The sequence below is a fragment of the Salvelinus alpinus genome, chromosome 4 (assembly GCF_045679555.1).
Source record: "Salvelinus alpinus chromosome 4, SLU_Salpinus.1, whole genome shotgun sequence".
Lineage (NCBI taxonomy): Eukaryota > Metazoa > Chordata > Actinopteri > Salmoniformes > Salmonidae > Salvelinus > Salvelinus alpinus.
In genome coordinates this window covers 28,139,027-28,157,531 of record NC_092089.1, presented here as the reverse complement: position 1 = coordinate 28,157,531, position 18,505 = coordinate 28,139,027, and the positions used below count along the sequence as shown (strand labels likewise).

Genomic DNA, 18,505 nt, shown 5'->3' with positions numbered 1-18,505 from the left:
ATTGACTGCGGCTCCCATGTTTTGAGCTATGAGTTCCTTCAATATTTCTTTTTAAAAAACTCAAGAGTTCCTGGATCCAGATTCCATGTGATTTAGTCATAGAAATTCCAATAAATAAATCTCTATGCACAGTGGTCTGATTCTACGACCTGTGTTGCATCTCTGGTAATCTATGAATTGAGCCTGGGGACGAAGTTAGACCTCTGGGTTTAGGACGGGATGGGGTGGAATGTTATTTAAAAAGGCTGAGTTCCAATTCCAGGATCCAAATCTGGCTCTCTTTCTCCAAACCATGTGCTGGGTCTCTTGTTCTAGGACGGGGTGAGGTCAGGACTGGTCATCTGTGGTGGGGCTGGCTAGACACTCACTGGACTTCAGGCTGGCCAGTGACTTATTGCTGGCTACTGACTGCAGAGACCCACACAGACCTATCAGAGAGGAGGTGTCCTCCTTCCCTGGGGAGCAGAAGAGGGGGTTAACACATGTACAAAATAACTATTATTTATTGGTAGTGGGGGATAGCACAGAAATGCACACACACCATGGTGGTGCCAGTGTGAGCTGGCTGGTCTAGTGTCCAGGTTGAGTGTGTGTGAGGGCTCCAGAGAGGACTGGGACAGCTGCTCTAGACTCTGGAAATTCTTCCTGTAGAACACAGAGACATTAGAGCGGACTCTCTGGATGCATCTAAAAAATGTGATGGCTACATTGGACTAACCATTTGGAATGTTAAAATTCATATTTTTTTTCACAGCACTTCTCACAGGTACAGTATATATAAATATACTGTGTCACCACATTTGGGTGGACCGTATAAAATCATACTATTGCGTGTAAGGAAGTGAGGAAGTTGTGGAATAGGAATTTATCCCTGTTTACATACTCCTCCCACTGCCCCACCCTATTCCTTTACAGCATGGTATCCAAGGCCCCGGGTGAAGGCCACTGATTGGTCAGATGTGCGGTCAGTTCTTGTCTAGACCTCAAGTCATGGTTCTTCAGCACTGTCCTTGAGCAGGATGAAATATACACGCACACACACGAAGACATAAACCTCTACTGTCAAGACACTAGCTACTCATATTGTGTTCCTGGAACATTCTGTCCCAAAATATGCTACGTACCCCAGTCCCTCTAATCGCTTCTCTCCTCAACTTCTCCATGTTGTGTCTGTAAATCCATACCCCTGACTGATTATTGATTTGAGAGATGACTGCAGTTTCAACCCCAGCATTTGGAAAGATAAGGAAATCCTCACAACCCAAATTAAAATATTGATCAGAGGGTGGAAAGGAAGAGATCAAATTGATCACACCATTAATTTAGAAACTCTGTGATAAACTAACCTCCACCAAACCATCTCCTCTGATGATTCACCCAGGCCAAGTCATCACACCAAGGTTATTACAGTAAACCAATTATGAAAAAAAACTGTAAACTGAAATAAAATGAACAAATCTGTTTGAGAATAGCTTTAGTTTTTCAAACTATTATCTTTGACTCCAAAATTAACTCAAATAAAATGGGGTTTTGAAGCTTCTGAATCTGGCAGGCCACATTGATATTTAAAGGTAGATTCAGCAAGATGACGTTGCCATGAGCAGCACCGCAGATATTGGGGGCGTTTGAGTGGTAAGGCCGAAAGCAACCGACTGTAGACCAAAGGTCGAGGAGTGAAGTCAGGGGAGATGCATCTGCGACAGCCAAAAGTAATGTGGTTTTCCAACAGCAAGGCTCAGATCAACATGGCAGTGTTGCCATCGTTTATAAAATGTTTTCTTTATAATGTCTAAATAAACATCTATTCCCCATATCACACACTCAAACTGAAATCATAGTATAGTAGTGTACATTGTACAATCAATTAGTGAGAGAGAGGCTCAAATAGCACATTTATTTATATGTATCCACTGTATACATAAATCGCAGCAAATTGGTTCCCGTTTCAGTCATGTCTTTGGTCACGTTCACGTGGGTCAAACAAAAACACCCTAATGATTGGTTGGCAATAGAGCTTCCCACAATACAGGCGATGGCTGCAGAATTAAGTTGAAGAGCAGAAACTTGCAGTCGATGACCTTTGATCACATTTTTATAATGTTCATGCAGTTGACATGTAGGCGCAAGTCAGACCATTTTTTCTCCCACAATGCAACACACTTTGAAAGGCTTGACAAAAGTGATCCGCTCTAACACGGCCATTGAGATTTGCGCGATGCAACATGGTAGCTACGGGACCAAAACAGAGGAGAAGTTAAGCCTCACGCTCATAGTTGTGGAAATTGACGCACTACTGTGTACACGGTGCATCTACGTTATCTTGCTGAGTCTACCTTTAAACCTAACTTAAAAACCGATCACGTAGAGGTTAACCTATGACCTGACCCATCACCTTATGTATTACTGGCCCATAGTGTCCCTAACACTAAAACAAAAAATATTTTTATTTTTCTTCATAAAATAAACTAAATGAAAAGAACAAGTGGATCAGAAAACTAACTGAACTTCAAATAACAAGCTTAAAACACACACTTTCCTATACCTGTAAGTATAAGTCCTCAGAGAAGTGGGGACATTTTGCGGGTCCTCACTTGTGAAAATAACTATTTTAGTCTTAGGGGTTAGGTTTAGGGTTAAGGTTAGAATTAGGGTTAGGTTTAGGAGTTAACTTCTCTAGGATAGGGGGCAGCATTTTCACGTTTGGATGAAAAGCATACCCAAATTCAACTGCCAGCTACTCATCCCCAGAAGATAAGATATGCATATTATTAGTAGATTTGGATAGAAAACACTCTGAAGTTTCTAAAACTGTTTGAATCATGTCTGTGTATAACATAACTTATTTAGCAGGCGAAACCCAGATGAAAAACCATTCCGAATTCTCTTTTTTTTTTTTTTTTTTTTAGGTCACTCTTTTCAATGGGTTTTCATTGGGAATCCAGATTTCTAATTGACCTTCTTGCAGTTCCTACCGCTTCCACTGGATGTCAACAGTCTTTAGAAATTGGTTGAGGTTTTTTCCTTTGTGTAATGAAGTACGGCCATCTTGAACGAGGGTCACTTGAAGTGTACTGTTTGTTAGAGGCGCGTGACCAGAAAGCTAGCTACAGTTTGTTTTAATCCTGTATTGTACACAGATCATCCCGTCTTCAATTTTATCGATTATTTACGTTAAAAAATACCTAAAGTTGTATTACAAAAGTAGTTTGAAATGTTTTGGCAAAGTTTACAGGTAACTTTTGATTAATTTTGTAGTCACGTTGCACAAGTTGGAACCAGTGTTTCCCGGGTGGCGCAGTGGTCTAGGGCACTGCATCGCAGTGCTAGCTGCGCCACCAGAGTCTCTGGGTTCACGCCCAGGCTCTGTCGCAGCCGGCCGCAACCGGGAGGTCCGTGGGGCGACGCACAATTGGCATAGCGTCGTCCGGGTTAGGGACGGTTTGGCCGGTAGGGATATCCTTGTCTCAGTATGTAAAATGCAATAAAATGTATGCACGCTACTGTAAGTCGCTCTGGATAAGAGCGTCTGCTAAATGACTAAAATGTAAATGTATATACACTGCTCAAAAAAATAAAGGGAACACTTACACAACACAATGTAACTCCAAGTCAATCACACTTCTGTGAAATCAAACTGTCCACTTAGGAAGCAACACTGATTGACAATAAATTTCACATGCTGTTGTGCAAATGGAATAGACAAAAGGTGGAAATTCTAGGCAATTAGCAAGACACCCCCAATAAAGGAGTGATTCTGCAGGTGGTGACCACAGACCACTTCTCAGTTCCTATGCTTCTTGGCTGATGTTTTGGTCACTTTTGAATGCTGGCGGTGCTTTCACTCTAGTGGTAGCATGAGACGGAGTCTACAACCCACACAAGTGGCTCATGTAGTGCAGCTCATCCAGGATGGCACATCAATGCGAGCTGTGGCAAGAAGGTTTGCTGTGTCTGTCAGCGTAGTGTCCAGAGCATGGAGGCGCTACCAGGAGACAGGCCAGTACATCAGGAGACGTGGAGGAGGCCGTAGGAGGGCAACAACCCAGCAGCAGGACCGCTACCTCCGCCTTTGTGCAAGGAGGAGCACTGCCAGAGCCCTGCAAAAGGACCTCTAGCAAGCCACAAATGTGCATGTGTCAGCATATGGTCTCACAAGGGGTCTGAGGATCTCATCTCGGTACCTAATGGCAGTCAGGCTACCTCTGGCGAGCACATGGAGGGCTGTGCGGCCCCACAAAGAAATGCCACCCCACACCATGACTGACCCACCGCCAAACCGGTCATGCTGGAGGATGTTGCAGGCAGCAGAACGTTCTTCACGGCGTCTCCAGACTCTGTCACGTCTGTCACATGTGCTCATGTGCTCAGTGTGAACCTGCTATCATCTGTGAAGAGCACAGGGCGCCAGTGGCGAATTTGCCAATCTTGGTGTTCTCTGGCAAATGCCAAATGTCCTGCACGGTGTTGGGCTGTAAGCACAACCCCCACTTGTGGACGTCGGGCCCTCATACCACCCTCATGGAGTCTGTTTCTGACCGTTTGAGCAGACACATGCACATTTGTGGCCTGCTGGAGGTCATTTTGCAGGGCTCTGGCAGTGCTCCTCCTTGCACAAAGGCGGAGGTAGCGATCCTGCTGCTGGGTTGTTGCCCTCCTACGGCCTCCTTCACGTCTCCTGATGTACTGGCCTGTCTCCTGGTAGCGCCTCCATGCTCTGGACACTATGCTGACAGACACAGCAAACCTTCTTGCCACAGCTCGCATTGATGTGCCATCCTGGATGAGCTGCACTACCTGAGCCACTTGTGTGGGTTGTAGACTCCGTCTCATGCTACCACTAGAGTGAAAGCACCGCCAGCATTCAAAAGTGACCAAAACATCAGCCAGGAAGCATAGGAACTGAGAAGTGGTCTGTGGTCACCACCTGCAGAACCACTCCTTTATTGGGGGTGTCTTGCTAATTGCCTAGAATTTCCACCTTTTGTCTATACCATTTGCACAACAGCATGTGAAATTTATTGTCAATCAGTGTTGCTTCCTAAGTGGACAGTTTGATTTCACAGAAGTGTGATTGACTTGGAGTTACATTGTGTTGTTTAAGTGTTCCCTTTATTTTTTTGAGCAGTGTATATCGACGGAATTAATCGAACAAAAGGACCATTTGTGATGTTTATGGGACATATTGGAGTGCCAACAACAGAAGCTCGTCAAAGGTAAGGCATGAATTATATTTTTATTTCTGTGTTTTGTGTCGCGCCTGCAGGGTTGAAATATGCTTCTCTCTCTTTGTTTACTCTGTTGCTATCCTCAGATAATAGCATCGTTTGCTTTCTCCGAAAAGCCTATTTGAATTCTGACATGTTGGCTGGATTCACAACAAGTGTAGCTTTAATTTGGTATCTTTCATGTGTGATTTCATGAAAGTTTGATTTTTAAAGTAATTTATTTGAATTTGGCGCTCTGCAAATTTACTGGATTTTGGCCAAGTGGGACATTAGCGTCCCACATATCCCAGAGAAGGTTGTTGGTCCCCAAGAAGTCCTCACAAGTATAGTAAGACATAGCTGTGTGCACTACTCCTGCATTCCCTGGCCCTCTCGCTGTGGTTAAAATTTCACACTCACAGCTGGTCATTCCACCCACTCACAGATACAAACTCACAGTTGGTCCTGGAGCTCCAGTACGATGTATTGTAGTTGTTCCTTCTCCAGTGTGTGTGAGAGGTGTGTGTCTGTTAGTCTCTGCTGAAGAGCTTTGTTCTGAGGAATCACTTGAGACAGCTGGGCCTCTCTCAGACGAACCATCTCTTCCAGATAACACTGGCAGGCGCACACACACAACACACACACATGCATTATTACATTTTTTGCAGTAGCAAAACAGATAAAGGGAAGATTTTTGTTTTGGTGAAGGAGGCACTATTTTGTACTCTGTAGATTTGTACTCTGGTGAGGATGGAATGAATGATATCAAGCTGTGTGCGTTTCCATTTCCTCAAGAGAGCACTGACAGTTAGCCTGACATTTTGATTTCTAACTTTCCAATTATTCCTCAGACACCTCACAGTCTCAGGCACAAATACACCTACATTCTATAGTGCAATACAGTGTTCTGCAGCACACACACGTACAATACACACACACTGAGACGTTACCTTCTGTTCCAGTGCCATGCGGTATTTCTGCTCGAGTCTTTTACACCTGCAGACCCAGCTGCTCTGCTCAGTTAAGATGGCCTCCGCAGTGCTGGCGGCCATCTTTTCAGGGGTGTTCTTCTCGCTGCCGCTGCTCCCCAGGGTCCTCAACTCCTCCTCATCACTGCTGATGCTGTTCTCTCTACACAGGGGGAAAGGGCACACTTCAGAGGGTACTACAGAGGGGGTAGGAGTTCAATTTATAGGGCACATACAGGGGGAAGGGTACATAATAGCAGGTAAAGGACTAAAAGATTGAATCCCACATACCTCTGAATCGACTTCAGATAGGGCGTATAGTCAATCACCGCTGGGCAGCTTCCATTCAGCCCCTCCCCTTTCAGACAGAAGCTACCACCAGAGGAAAATACACTTCAATTGAGACCTTTACTGTATAACCTGAGCTCTGACTCAGCAACACTATAAATAATATACAGTATGATACGAGTACCTGAAGTCAATGGTGTTGAGACTGATGAGTGTATCTGCTAGCAGCCCCGCCTCCTCACCTAGCATGATGGCCCCATCCTCATACCATCTCCTACACATTACACACACAGTAAGTTCCATCCTCAGAACACCTAAAACCAACACTCAACTCAGTCTGGTGTTTTGTATTGCCATTGTGTGTGTGTGCCAGAGAGAAAGACCTGGTGGTTTTTAAGTCCCTCAGGGCGGAGGAGATGTACTCAGACAACCTCTTCTCCATCAGCACCAGCCTGATCCACGCCCGACCCTGTGGACACACAGAGTTCTTAAGTTTCCATTATACATCAGGCCTGCATAGTAGCTCTTTAAAACAGACATCATTATAATACAAATACATACTGCCCTTCCTACTTAGCCCCAGTCAGCTGATTGAGTTTGTGCATCTGCACGCAAGTGTGCATGCATGGGTGCGTACGTGCGTGTGCTTGTGCCAGAGCTGTGGCGTTCTCTTGGACAACACTACAGTATTTATTGTTTAAAGCTTCTGAACAAAGCTGTCTTTTGTTCTGTGTGTAATTTCATCCAGCGGAAAAGGCTGAGAGAGTTGTGTGTTTAAGATCCGTGGGAATATTGATGTTATCATTAAGGTCCATGCCTCAAGGCTTTCCAGCATAACCAGCAACCTCTCTCGTGCAGACACACACACACACCTTAGCTCTGGAGGAGCGTACATTCTCCATGCTCTCAATGCTGTGGATGCAGCTGTGAGAGACTTTACTGCAGGCTGCTTTCACATAGTCCCAGAAACTACGATGAGTCTCATAACCAAACCACATAGTCTGACCTGGGAGAAGGGAGGGGGAGATAGAAAGAAGGGAGAGAGAGAATGAGTGCTACATGTATAGGTGACATATTGACTCCTATACCCAACAACCCTGCAGTGGTCCAGATGGGAAGGGCTTTTAGCACGTGTGTGTGTTACTCTACCTTTCAGTCTGTGACTGAGGATCTGTTCCAGGATGGAGACGAAGTTGGTGAACTCTGGAGATGAGTCGTCTATCGTGTCTAAACAGGAGCGGTCAATCAACGTCTTCACTGAAAACCTGCACACACACACACAGTTAACTGAGTCTGCACTGGTTTCCAACCGGATCAGCACGTTTCTCTCTGACAGGCTGTTAAATGTGACTCTAGGGAGAGGAGATCATCTCTGACTGAACAGATGATTTACAGGCTTTAGGAAAACAATCTCTACTGCACACTTTCAGTAGAGCGTTGACAATATACAAATTATTATTATATATATTTGTTTTTAAATCACTGTCATATAAGCATATAGGTAGATTGCACGGGGGTCAGACTGTGGGGCATGACAACAACGATAGGGCTCCTGACCAGAGATACTCTAATTAGTGTCTAGCTTATTAAGCACCGAGGAGATTTAATGGAATGAAGCAAACAGGAAATGACTGTGTGTTGATTCTGGAGTAGAGGGATGAATCTCAGTAGTCTTAAATGGCCTCATTTCCATGTTGGTCAGACAGAGATGCAACAATCATCTCTGTGCTGTGGGGCTTGTACAGCAGACACACAGTAGCAGGTTAAGTGGCAGTGGGCAGACAAAGCTTTATCTAAACAGGACAGGCAATAAGGTTTCAGTTTTTTCCATTACATACACAGAGAGAGGGAGACATACCAAATTCCCCCACTAGAATCCTCATACTTTAATGAAGACAGCTTCGACATGCCGCAGGGGGAAATCTATCATTTCCAGGGAAAGGGACATACTAGTCTGTGGCGACCTAGATGCCAGAACCGGACACCTCAGCACACAGGGGGACAAACACCTACCTGGAGGTGACAGCATTCCCGAGTGGCATAGTGGTTTAAGACACTGCAAGAGTCGTCACTGCAGTACCTGGTTCGAATCCGTGATTGGGAGTCCCATAGGACGGCACACAATTTGGTCCAGCGTCGTCCGAGTTTGGCTGGGGTAGGCCATCATTGTAAATAAGAATTTGTCCTTAACTGACTTGCCTAATTAAATAAAGATAACATTTAAATTACCTCCCCCATATGCTCCCCTAGGCACAACTACGACAACAAAAACAGGTCACAAATCCTGCAGCTCTGTTGCACACTGAGTATGGTATGTACATAGTCAATGGTAGGCTTCAAGGGGACTCCTACGGTAGGTACACCTATAGCTTATCCCTAGACTACTTTATCACTGACCTCAACCCAGAGTCTCTCAGATATATAGAGTTGAAGAAGTCGGAAGTTACCATACACCTTAGCCAAATACATTTAAACTCGGTTTTTCACAATTCCTGACTAGAGGTCGACCGATTAATTAGGGCCGATTTCATAATCGGAAATCGGTATTTTTGAACACCGATTTGGCCGATTTTTAACACCTTTATTTAATCTTTATTTAACTAGGCAAGTCAGTTAAGAACACATTCTTATTTTCAATGACGGCCTAGGAACGGTGGGTTAACTGCCTCGTTCAGGGGCAGAACGACAGATTTTTACCTTGTCAGCTCGGGCGATTCAATCTTGCAACCTGACAGTTAGCTAGTCCAACGCTCTAACCACCTGATTACATTGTACTCCACGAGGAGCCTGCCTGTTACGCGAATGCAGTAGAAGCCAAGGTAAGTTGCTAGCTAGCATTAAACTTATCTTATAAAAAACAATCATAAATCACTAGTTAACTACACATGGTTGATGAAATTACTAGTTTATCTAGCGTGTCTTGCGTTGCATATAATCGATGCGGTGCGTATCGTAGCTCCAATGTGTACCTAACCATAAACATCAATACACAGAAGTATATTTTTAAACCTGCATATTTAGCTAAAAGAAATCCAGGTTAGCAGGCAATATTAACCAGGTGAAATTGTGTCACTTCTCTTGCGTTCATTGCAAGCAGAGTCAGTGTATATGCAACAGTTTGGGCCGCCTAATTTGCCAGAATTTTACGTAATTATGACATAACATTGAACGTTGTATAATGTAACAGGAATATTTAGACTTATGGATGCCACCCGTTAGATAAAATACGGAACAGTTCCGTATTTCACTGAAATAATAAACGTTTTGTTTGAGATGATAGTTTCCGGATTCGACCATATTAATGACCTAAGGCTCGTATTTCTGTGTGTTATTATGTTATAATTAAGTCTATGATTTGATAGAGCAGTCTGAGCGGTGGGCGGTGGTAGGCAGCAGCAGGCTCGTAAGCATTCATTCAAACAGCACTTTCCTGCGTTTTGCCAGAAGCTCTTCGCTGTGCTTCAAGCCTATCAACTCCCGAGATTAGGCTGGTGTAACCGATGTGAAATGGCTAGCTAGTTGGCGGGGTGCGCGCTAATAGCGTTTCAAACGTCACTCGCTCTGAGACTTGGAGTAGTTATTCCCCTTGCTCTGCATGGGTAACGCTGCTTCGAGGGTGGCTGTTGTCGACGTGTTCCTGGTTCGAGCCCAGGTAGGGCCGAGGAGAGGGACGGAAGCTATACAGTTACACTGACAATACTAAAGTGCCTATAAGAACATCCAATGGTCAAAGGTTAATGAAATACAAATGGTATAGAGAGAAATAGTCCTATAATTCCTACAACTTCTTACCTGGGAATATTGAAGACTCATGTTAAAAGGAACCACCAGCTTTAATATGTTCTCATGTTCTGAGCAAGGAACTTAAACGTTAGCTTTCTTACATGGCACAGATTGCACTTTTACTTTCTTCTCCAACACTTTGTTTTTGCATTATTTAAACCAAATTGAACACGTTTCATTATTTATTTGAGGCCAAATTGATTTTATTGATGTATTATATTAAGTTAAAATAAGTGTTCATTCAGTATTGTTGTAATTGTCATTATTACAAATAAATACAATTAAAATAAATAAATTAAAAAATATATTAAAAAAAAAATTATTATATATTTTTTTTATTTATTTACAATCGGCATCGGCTTTTTTTGGGTCCTCCAATAATCGGTATCGGCCTTGAAAAATCATAAAAATCGGTCGACCTCTATTCCTGACAGTTAATCCTAGTAAAAATTCCCTGATTTAGGATCACCACTTTATTTTAAGAATGTGAAATGTCAGAATAATAATTGCTGAAATAAATAATTCTCTCTATTTCTTTCATCACATTCCCAGTGGGTTAGAAGTTTACATAAATAATACTAATTGAGTGTATGGCCAAACAGTTCTATTTTTGTTTCATCAGACCAGAGGACATTTCTCAGAAAAGTACGATCTTTGTCCCCATGTGCAGTTGTAAACTGTAGTCTGTTTTTTTTTTTATGGCAGTTTTGGAGCTGTGGCTTCTTCCTTGCTGAGCGGCCTTTCAGGTTGTATCGATATAGGACTCGTTTTACTGTGGATATAGATACTTTTGTACCCATTTCCTCCAGCATCTTCACAAGGTCCTTTGTTGTTCTGGGATTAATTTGCACTTTTCGCACAAAAGTACATTAATCTCTAGGAGACAACACGTCTCCTTCCTGAGCCGTACAACGGCTGCGTGGTCCCATGGTGTTTACACTTGTTCATCTGTACAAACAATAGTACACGTGGTACCTCCAGGCGTTTTGAAATTGCGCCCAAGGATGAACCTGACTTGTGGAGGTCTACAATTTTTTTTCTGAGGTCTTGGATGATTTCTTTTGATGTCAAGCAAAGATGCACTGAGTTTGAAGGTAGACCTTGAAATACAGCCACATCTCCAATAGACTCAAATTATGTAAATTAGCCTATCAGAAGCTTCTAAAGTCATGACATCATTTTCTGGAATTTTCCGAGCTGTTTAAAGGCACAGTCAACTTAGTGTATGTAAACTTTTGACCAACTGGAATTGTGACAGTGAAATAATCTGTCTGTAAACAATTGTTGGAAAAATTGTGTCATGCACAAAGTAGATGTCCTAACAGACTTGCCAAAACTATAGTTTGTTATCAAGAAATTTGTGGAGTGGTTGAAAAACAAGTTAATGACTCCAACCTAAGTGTATGTAAACTTCCGACTTCAACTGTGTGTGCGCACGTGTGTGTCTATATATATATACACACACACTGCTCAAAAAAATAAAGGGAACACTTAAACAACACAATGTAACTCCAAGTCAATCACACTTCTGTGAAATCACTGTCCACTTAGGAAGCAACACTGATTGACAATAAATTTCACATGCTGTTGTGCAAATGGAATAGACAACAGGTGAAAATTATAGGCAATTAGCAAGACACCCCCAATAAAGGAGTGGTTCTGCAGGTGGTGACCACAGACCACTTCTCAGTTCCTATGCTTCCTGGCTGATGTTTTGGTCACTTTTGAATGCTGGCGGTGCTTTCACTCTAGTGGTAGCATGAGACGGAGTCTACAACCCACACAAGTGGCTCAGGTAGTGCAGCTCATCCAGGATGGCACATCAATGCGAGCTGTGGCAAGAAGGTTTGCTGTGTCTGTCAGCATAGTGTCCAGAGCATGGAGGCGCTACCAGGAGACAGGCCAGTACATCAGGAGACGTGAAGGAGGCCGTAGGAGGGCAACAACCCAGCAGCAGGATCGCTACCTCCGCCTTTGTGCAAGGAGGAGCAGGAGGAGCACTGCCAGAGCCCTGCAAAATGACCTCCAGCAGGCCACAAATGTGCATGTGTCTGCTCAAACGGTCAGAAACAGACTCCATGAGGGTGGTATGAGAGCCTGACGTCCACAGGTGGGGGGGGTTGTGCTTACAGCCCAACACCGTGCAGGACATTTGGCATTTGCCAGAGAACACCAAGATTGGCAAATTCGCCACTGGCGCCCTGTGCTCTTCACAGATGAAAGCAGGTTCACACTGAGCACATGTGACAGACGTGACAGAGTCTGGAGACGCCGTGGAGAACGTTCTGCTGCCTGCAACATCCTCCAGCATGATCGGTTTGGCGGTGGGTCAGTCATGGTGTGGGGTGGCATTTCTTTGGGGGGGGGGGCCGCACAGCCCTCCATGTGCTCGCCAGAGGTAGCCTGACTGCCATTAGGTACCGAGATAAGATCCTCAGACCCCTTGTGAGACCATATGCTGGTGCGGTTGGCCCTGGGTTCCTCCTAATGCAAGACATTGCTAGACCTCATGTGGCTGGAGTGTGTCAGCAGTTCCTGCAAGAGGAAGGCATTGATGCTATGGACTGGCCCGCCCGTTCCCCAGACCTGAATCCAATTGAGGACATCTGGGACATCATGTCTCGCTCCATCCACCAACGCCATGTTGCACCACAGACTGTCCAGGAGTTGGCGGATGCTTTAGTCCAGGTCTGGGAGGAGATCCCTCAGGAGACTATCCGCCACCTCATCAGGAGCATGCCCAGGCGTTGTAGGGAGGTCATACAGGCACGTGGAGGCCACACACACTACTGAGCCTCATTTTGACTTGTTTTAAGGACATTACATCAAAGTTGGATCAGCCTATAGTGTAGTTTTCCACTTTAATTTTGAGTGTGACTCCAAATCCAAACCTCCATGGGTTGATAAATTTGATTTCCATTGATAATTTTTGTGTGATTTTGTTGTCAGCACATTCAACTATGTAAAGAAAAAAGTATTTAATAAGAATATTTCATTCATTCAGATCTAGGATGTGTTATTGTAGTGTTCACTTTATTTTTTTGAGCAGTGTATATATATATATATATATATATACATACACACACACACACACACACACACACACATCTCAATGAATTGGCGAGGGCACTGCAGCACCCAGCCTCACCCTACTAGAATATTTAGTCAAATGTCTACCGTTTGCTGATGATCTGATGCTTCTGTCACCAACCAAGGAGGGTCTAGAGCAGCACCTAGATCTTCTGCACAGATTCTGTCAGTAAGACCAAAATAATGGTGTTCCAAAAAATGTCCAGTCACCAGAACCACAAATACAAATTCCATCTAGACACCATTTCCCTAGAACACACAAATTATACATACCTCGGCCTAAACATCAGCGCCACAGGTAACTTCCACAAATCTATGAACGAGCTGAGAGACAAGGCAAGAAGGGCCTTCTATGCCATCAAAAGGAAAACAAAATTCAACATACCAATTAGGATCTGGCTAAAAATACTTGAATCAGTTACAGAACCCATTGCCCTTTATGGTTGTGAGGTCTTGGATCTGCTCACCAACCAAGAATTCACAAAATGGGATAAACACCAAATTGAGACTCTGCATGCAGAATTCTGCAAATATTTCCTCAGTGTACAACGTAAAACACCAAACAATGCATGCACAGCAGAACTAGGCCGATACCCGCTAATTATCAAAATCCAGAAAAGAGACGTACAATTTTACAACCACCTAAAATGAAGCGATTCCCAAACCTTCCATAACAAAGCCATCACCTACAGAGAGACGGACCTGGAGAAGAGTCCCCTAAGCAAGCTGGTCCTAGGGCTCTGTCCACAAACACAAACAGACCCCCACAAATTAGAACGAACCAAATCATGAGAAAACAAAAAGATATTTACTTGACACATTGGAAATAATTAACAAAAAAACAGAGCAAACTAGAATAATATTTGGCCCTAAACAGAGAGTACACAGTGGCAGAATACCTGACCACTGTGACTGACCCTCACCACGTGAGCATAGTTCACCAAACCAACTAAATAATATCACAAGAACTGCACATGAAATGTTTTAGAAAAGTCACATTCCTGGAGAAAACACTGACAATGAGGTTGTGAAAAGCCACTCCAGAAAGGGAAAACAAAGGCTGATAACTCTTCTGTTGTGGTTTCCTCACCTGTCACCAACCATGGCTTGGAGATGATACACCACCTCGTCATGAAAATAAACCCCAGCCCTGGAGACATGTGAGTACAATGCCCACTCCCTGCTTTCTGACACCAGTGATCTTTAATGGTGATACACCACCTCGTCATGAAAATAAACCCCAGCCCTGGAGACATGTGAGTACAATGCCCACTCCCTGCTTTCTGACACCAGTGATCTTTAATGGTGATACACCACCTCGTCATGAAAATAAACCCCAGCCCTGGAGACATGTGAGTACAATGCCCACTCCCTGCTTTCTGACACCAGTGATCTTTAATGGTGATACACCACCTCGTCATGAAAATAAACCCCAGCCCTGGAGACATGTGAGTACAATGCCCACTCCCTGCTTTCTGACACCAGTGATCTTTAATGGTGATACACCAGTGGTCATGTGTGGGAGCAGCAAAAAGGGGCTCATGTGGCTACTGATTGTAGCATATATCTCATCTACCCAATCTCTCTCTTCACTAGAACCACAGAGGACATACGGCTGGGTCTGATGGAGCTATACTTGATAGGGCGTTCAACAGCATGATGTTAGCCACAGAGAACGACATCACTATAGCTATCTAAAAAACACACACACTTTCGTATAATACACACTTGTACATGTGTGAAATAGGACAAATATAAGCACCCACCAAACTGTTATTATTTATACTGTTCGAAGAGCATGAGACTTCAGATGAATAATTTAAGAGAATCATCACAGTTCCGTGCCAATTCATAGCGGTGTGTTGAATTGTCTTCGTTCATGTGAAATCTATAGACTATACCGGTATGGAGTTGGGCACCTAATTAATGAATTAAGGTAACTGTGATTCCATGAATGATTAAGGGTCATAGGTGGTGGTGGCGGCGGCGCGTGTGTATGTGTGACCATTGACGAACACTCAGAACTAGTGCGGCGTTATAGGCTACAGTTCGTGTCGATTAAACACCATCAATACTGCGATGTAAACGCGATGCCACTGAAGCAAGACAAAGGATGGTCGGTTATGTGCGCTATTTAGAAATATAGCCTATACCACCAATTAGCCTACCGTCTTCAACAGCATCCACACACAATCACCAGTCGCGTGAGAATGCGGTCATTTATCATCTCACCAATTAGTAAATTAACACAATCAAGCAGAGCATTATTTTACCGGCAGACAGTCAGTAGATTCCTCCTCTCCACAGCTCCGCTTCTGGCAGCGTCCTGTTTGCGAGCTACATGCAGCCCCAGGCTACGTGACGCCATCCTCGCCACAGTTAGTTGTCTCCCTGGTGTAGGTGCGCAGTATTTGCTGTCCCTGTTTCTTTTAAATCAGCAGGTTGGGTTCAACAGTGCACGCCACCGCCCGCGGGCTCTATCCGCGTCACACCAGCACGCTCGATCGTTGACAGTCAACGTATAGGGCAAGAAGGAGGTGGATGAACAGAAATCACCCAGTAATTTGGGAGAGAAACAGTCACGGGGTTGTGCTAAAACGCCCAAACCAAGTGCCGGGAAGTCTGAGCGGTTTAAATTCTGTTTAGAGCGAATTAGGCTACCGATGGTAACCTCGATGGTCTTGGGAGACGAAGAGACTTTCTATGTGTGCATCCCAATAGTATAAAAAAATTACTTTATTCTCTCCTACATCTGCACCCATCTAAAAGGTTTAATGAAAATGTTTCACACCAAACATACCCTGGTCCCAGATTGGTTTGTGCTCATGTCAACTCCAGTGTTGTCATTGTTAAGCCAACACTTGGCATGCCAATTCAATAAGGAGTTATGGCATTTAGAGTTCACAAGAGAGTAGAAATAGACTGGCACCCAGGCTAGCTGAAACAAGAGAGTTCGTTTAGGTTTTGGCTACTTCCTGTACAGGCCCAGTTGCCTATTATTTCATAGAGAATGAAAGAGGACTCTAGTAGCCAAAAGGCTATATCAGCATGGGCAGCGCCATTGAGGGCCATTTTAATGTTGTTAAATTAACTTGGTGGGACTTCCAACTTCAAGACTGTGGACAGTGGCTGGCTGAAGCTGCAGCAACGCCAATGGCTACTGGGAGAATCACTTGAAGAATAATCATAGAGATAGATTCAGGACTCATCTTTGTATCAGTGCCATTATAGTGTCTGTGGCAGCATGGGCAGCACCATTGAGGATATCTCCATATTGAAGTAGTACATTTTATTTTTCATGACTGGCTGATCCTTCCTGATGACCAGGTTGGACATGACTCCAACAGGATCACCAGGAGGTATCAGCCGCTGTCCAGTCTTGTGGTTCTCAAATGTCAGATAGTGGGTGGTTCCGATGGCCGCTATCCATGGTGCTGAATCTGGATCTCTGCTACTAGCTCTATTTGCTGGTTTGTTTACCTTTATCATTATTTGTGAGACAAAAGCCACCGCAGGTCTAAAGTCCAACCTTTACAGAACAAAAATATAAATGCAAAATGCAACAATTTTTAAGATTTTACTGAGTTACAGTTCATATAAGGAAATCAGTCAATTGAAATAAATTCATTAGGCCTTAATCTATGGATTTGATATAACTGGGCAGGGGCACAGCCATGGGTGGGCCTGGGACGGCATAGGCCCACCCACTTGGGAGCCAAGGCCACCCACTGGGGAGGCCCAGCCAATCAGAATTAGTTTTTCCCCACAAAAGGGCTTTATTACAGACAGAAATACTCCTCGGTTTCATCAGCTGTCCGGGTGGCTGGTCTCAGACTAGGTGAAGAAGCTGGATGTGGAGGTCCTGGGTTGGCGTGGTTACACGTGGTCTGTGGTTGTGAGGCCGGTTGGACGTACTGCCAAATTCTCTAAAACGACGTTGGAGGAGGCTTATGGTAGAGAAATTAACGTTCAATTCTCTGGTAACAGCTCTGGTGGACATTGCTGCAGTCAGCATGCCAATAGCATGCTCCCTCAAACAAAATGTGAGACATCTGTGGCATTGCGTTGTGTGACAAAACTGCACGTTTTAGAGTGGCCTTATATTGTCCCCAGCATAAGGTACACCTGTGTAATGATCATGCTGTTTAATCAGCTTCTTGTTATGCCACACCTGTCAGGTGGTTGGATTATCTTTCCAAAGGAAAAATGCTCACTAACATGGATGTAGACTAATGTGTGCACAAAATCTGAGATCATTTTTTTGTGTATGTACAATTTCTCTGATCTTTTATTTCAGCTCATGAAACATGGGACCAACACTTTACATGTCACGTTTATATTTTTGTTCAGTATACATAATCTATATGGTTATTGTTTTGTGTAATATATTGATGATGTTCAGAATGAGAATAACCTTTATTCGCCAAATATAGGCTATTTTTATGTACAGTAATTTGACTCGCTGAAATGGTGCTGCAACAATAAACAGAAAGCAAAGCAAGATTTTTTATATTCATTTAATCAGGCCACAGGCCACATTGAACGTGTTCGAACTGTGTTCTCTGTTATGATATGATATGATAGGGTGGCAGGTAGCCTAGTGGTTAGAGTGGTGGGCTAGTAACTAAAAGGTTGCTGGTTCAATTACCTGAGCTGACAAGGTAAAATCTGTTGCTCTGCGTTTGAGGAAGGCACTTAACCCTAATTTGCCCAACGGGTGCTCTACTACTATGGCTGACCCAGTAAAACCACACCTATCTGGTGTATGTGAGAAAAAAATAAATGTGTTAGAAATGTCAGTTTTCAGGTAGATGGGGACCCCCAGTGGCCATGGAGTAAGCTGCAGCTGTTCCAATACCTGAATCCTTCCTCCCCTTTCCTGAAGTGCCCTGGACACTGACTGACACACGCTCAGTGGGAATAGTCAGTATGGTGTTTATAGCAGAGGAGAGCCACAGGGTCATTTGGTGAGTTTAAGGCACATGTGTCAAACTCATTCCGTGGGTTTTCACTCCTTGATCGATGAATTAAAGTCACTAATTAGCAAAGAACTCCCCTCACCTGGTTGTCTAGGTGTTCATTGAAAGGAAAAGGAAGCAGACGCTAGGCCCTGGAATGGGTTTGACACCCCAGGTTTAAGGGGATTCATGGATATTGAAAAAAGTGTTTTTG

General features: G+C 43.9%; 1 pseudogene; it reads right to left on the bottom strand.

Annotated features, from left to right (window-relative positions):
• Positions 1-165: 165 nt before the first annotated feature.
• LOC139573202 (RUN domain-containing protein 3B-like) lies at positions 166-15,849 on the bottom strand (annotated as a pseudogene).
• Positions 15,850-18,505: the final 2,656 nt, after the last annotated feature.